General features: G+C 37.9%; 1 non-coding gene across 1 annotated transcript; it reads left to right on the forward strand.

The window, feature by feature from the left end:
- Nucleotides 1-323: 323 nt before the first annotated feature.
- Nucleotides 324-430, forward strand: LOC122663530. The gene has a single exon (XR_006333194.1). It is a non-coding gene; the product is annotated as a small nucleolar RNA R71 (small nucleolar RNA).
- Nucleotides 431-4,617: the final 4,187 nt, after the last annotated feature.

The raw sequence follows: 4,617 nt of genomic DNA on the forward strand, positions 1-4,617 counted from the left end.
AACTCATTGGGAAAGGGGACATAGGATGCTGCCCTATAGACATCAAATAGTCCAATTTCTTGGACAACATACCAACCTTAGCAGTCATCTCTACAGTTAGATTGATCTCATAGAGACCACCCTTCTTTGGTTGCCCTATGTGTGGAATCTCAGTCCGAGAGGCCGAAGCATGATGTTGGGAATTCTTACTAAGGGTTTCAAAAAGATCCCATGCTTCCATTTTATTCTTGTGCATAAATGTTTCACCATAAGAGGAGTCCACCATTTGCCTATATCGGTCACGGAGGCCATCATAAAAGCACTGGACTAACTGCCATTTCGGGACAGCGTGGTGGGGGCACTTCCTAAGTAATTCCTTGAGTCTCTCCCACGTTTCATGAAATTGTTCGCCCTCTAATTGGGAGAAACTAGTAATAGCTCTTCTAAGGCTATTAGTTCGGCCAATGGGGAAATTTTTTTAAAAAAAATTCCTGCTGCATCCTTGCCCATGTAGAAATCCTAACCGAATCTAGGGAATGAATCTAGTGTTTGGCTTTGTCCTTTAAGGAAAATGGGAATAGGAGTAACTTTAGGGCATCTTCAGAGAGGTTTTGGATTTTGACTGTAGAGCACACCTCTAAGAACTCATCAAGATGCTTGTAAGGCTCCTCATTAGCAAATCCATAATAGGATGGTAACATCTGTATGATGCTGGACTTGATCTCATATTGAGCAGCCTGAATGGCAGGAAACTGAATACAAGATGCAGGGGTTTAGGCAGTTGGAGTGAAGTGCTCACTCAGCGGTCTTCTTGGCTGGTTTTCGTCACCCATTTTATTACTATTATCCTTATCCTTAGGTCTAGCCACAGATCGCTCTATTTCTAGGTCAAGGAAAGTCAGGTTGGGGTGTAAAGAACGCCGACCATTCATGAAACATAACACAAGTTGAACGTGCTAATTGAACAGAAATTAAAGCGTAGTAACTAAATAAAATAAAAAAACTCAATAAAAAAATAAAAATCAGAACTAAAAAGTAAAAAAAATGGACTAATTTAAAACTAACGAAAATACTTACCGGTGTTGGCGGTTGCGCAATTCCACGTGCTGTCCCCGATGAACGGTTACACATATGATCTTAAGGGGCTGGGGGAATTAAAATTAAACCTAAACACCCAATTTAATGCTGGAATTAAAAAAAATTACATAAAATAACCCTAATTACATAATGTTTAGAATTAGAAGTAAACCAAACAGACAGCTTATCCTACTCGATCTACTCGGCTTCTTGCACAAAGAAAGAGAACGTTAGGTATACTCAAATTAACCTAATAAAATACTTAAAAATAAAAATAAAAATTTTGGAATTATAAAATTAAAACTAGAACAAAGTAACACAAAACAACTCAATCAATCTTAGCAACCGTGCTTCGGTTCCCCAACAACGGCGCCAAAATTTGATCATGTCGTTAGTCGGTTAAAAATAAAACCCTAAATTAATCTAGCAAGTAGCAAGTAAGGGGTCGATCTACGGGGAACTGGAAGGCTAAATTATTAAGATGATAAGATGAAAGTGATGAAAATTAAATTGCAATAAATCTGATTTTAAACTACGAACGAAAGAAACGAATCTAAGCTAACAACGATATGCAAATACGGGAGAAGACTATCTTTAGGGTTCGAATCCCCAATGGACTGCCATTCAATTCGGTTGCATGCTTCGGTTTATTATAATCACAGGCCTAATAATACCACAGAATGTAGGGTTCCTCCTAAGTATGGACTATCTGGACGAATACTATCGTCCTTCACTTATACATGATGGACACGCTTAGTTCGTTCAGCTATAATCCATCATCGGTACAACCACATAAGAACAAAATACCATTGTATGAATGAAAAATAATTAATCACAGAAATAAAATTTTTCCAACTAAATACATCAATTAAAATCATCCAAACAAGGATGGGGTCTCAACATCAACAAATCAAGCATATAAACTAGAATTTTAAATAGCAACCACCATTAGTTCATCTACACCTAAAGACAGAGGGAACTTAGTCAATCATGGTGCTAAGAGACAAAGGGAAGCAATGGTGACGATGATCGATGGCGATGAAGCTGTTGGAATGGTGATCCTCCTCTTGCAGAACCCAAGATCCAAAAACAAAACAAAAAAGAAACAAAAGAAGAAAGGTGAAAAATAAGAAGAAGAAGAGAAGAGGGCATGACTGCTTATGGCCTGGAATGGAATATCCCCCTCTAATCTGTCCGTGGGTTTTTGTAGCTATTGGTGTTTAAAAAAAAAGAAATTTAATAATAAAAAAAAGAAAAAGAAAGCATGAGAGATAGAGAGAATGAGGAAGATAGAGACTCCGTGAGGGATTTGGATAGAAGAGATATAAGAGGAGAGAGAGAGAAGATGAATAGAATTAGGAAAGGTGGGACCCGTGAGGGATTTGAGAGGGAGAGGGAGAGAGAGAGAGAGAGAGAGAATTGAAATTGGAAAGATAGAGAAATAGAACCGTAGTAGATGAGAGAGAGATACTAGGGAGGAGAGAGAATTTAATATAAATTATGAATTTGATCAAAATTCTCTTTTTGAGAATATCTCTCCTTCCTGGCCATGGGTGGACCCAACTCGAGAATTAAAGTTGCTCCAATTAATATTTTGGACGGTATGAGCCCAATATCGGATATCTTCTGAAAATTTCTTAATTTTATAAAATTATGATTATGCCCTTGGGTCTTCAGTAAAACTTCTTCCCATCTCGCCCTTGATCACTTGTGAATCGATCCATGGGTAGACTGGTGCCTAGATTGCATCGAATCCTTCCATTCAGCATCTTTTATGTGCATGACCATGCAACACTCTTTTTACATTTTTACCCCTGAGACCAAATTCGATGGAACTAGGTGGGGATCACACTTAAACCGAAAAATACAAGAGGTCTTCATTGGGCCGGGCTTATGTAGCATTGAACTCCTCCAACTTGGTTTTCTTAATTTAGGCTCCGAAAATGCACTTTTGCTCCAATTCTTCCCATATGCCAAAAATATCCCTGTACCCTAAAAATACATAAAAGTACCCGAATAGCTCCATTCTAAGCAGATAAAAATGCTTAATTAAATGGGATAATTTCACATATAAATGTGCTCATCAACTCCCATGGGTAGCCCAAAATGGTGGGTTGGTTTCTCCATGCAGGGTTTCTTTATTATGGAAAGGAAAGTGTAGAATATTTTTCCTAGGTTTTCATTGTAATTTTAGAGGAGTTAGGACTCCCAGGGCATGTTGATGATGATCCACAAGTGGCGCTCAAAGCTTATGGAGATGCAAGTCACCAACTTTGAAGATATGATCGGGCTGAGGAGATGATCGAAGCGTGGTATCCATGGCATGATTGATGCACCCATAATTAAAAGAAAATTATTAGTTTTATTTTTATTGGGAGGGTTCTTTAATTGCTTTTGATAAAAATGTCGTCATGCCATAATCACTTTTAATTAATGTTGATTAATTATGTTATTTGATTCCATCCATGATATGTATGTGAGAGTTGCTGTATCCCTCTTTAATCATAATACATGTATGATATGGACTAGTCTAAGTTAGTAGACATGTCCATGGCCTCCTATTGAAGGTAAATGTAGAGATTATGTGATATGACCCCGCATACGCCAACAGGACATTATCAGACTCATTATCACATGGTTATCTATATTTATCTCTATCTAGATATGTTAGGATATGGATAGTGAGAGGGCACTACGATAGTGGACCATCTTTCATGATTCTATGATTCTAACTAATGCAATAGGTAAAGGCATGACTTGGGTGTATGTCAGTCGACAGGATCTAGGCGTGACACCCAGGTGGCCAAAAATATTAGAAGCCCATGAGACGGACAGATTAGTCCACACTACCATGGTGTGTATAATGACTCCCGATAGGGTAAGTTATGCATGCAAGGGTTGTAGGTATCCAATTCATTTTTTGGGTTTTGAGGGAGACCTATATCATGAAAGACCATTGATGTTTATGTTCAATTTTTATCAATGGTTATCAATATGCATGTATTTTTTACTTGTACATATGTAGATTATTACTCAATGGCTGCTGTTAATTCCAACCTGTTAACACTCATTAGTGAATACAAACTAAATGGTACAAATTATGTCGATTGGTGCTGGAGTATTAAATTGCTCCTGACTGCAAAAGGACTTTACATAATTCTTGATGAACAAGTTCCTCCTCAACCCGACCCAAATGATTTAGAGGCATATGAGGAGATGCAGGATTTTCTTAAAAGGGACTCTAAGGCATCTTTATATCCTAGGATCATTGGAGAAGTCAGTATTGGACTCAGTCAAGGATATACATACCTCAGGCAGTAAAATAGATAAGCTTGCTGAATTGTTCAATAGACAGCTGACACATGCACACTCTGATGTAGTGAGTCAGATCTATAACTACAAGATGTCCCAGGGGACTCTAGTGATGGATCATGTCATGAAAATGATTAATCCGTTCGAGAAACTGAAATCCATGGGGACTAGGTTTGAACTGCAGTACAAGACTGATTTGATCTTTGCATCACTCACCTCCACCTATACATCCTTTGAGATGTCCTATAA

The sequence above is a fragment of the Telopea speciosissima genome, chromosome 5, assembly GCF_018873765.1.
Source record: "Telopea speciosissima isolate NSW1024214 ecotype Mountain lineage chromosome 5, Tspe_v1, whole genome shotgun sequence".
Classification (NCBI taxonomy): Eukaryota; Viridiplantae; Streptophyta; class Magnoliopsida; order Proteales; family Proteaceae; genus Telopea; species Telopea speciosissima.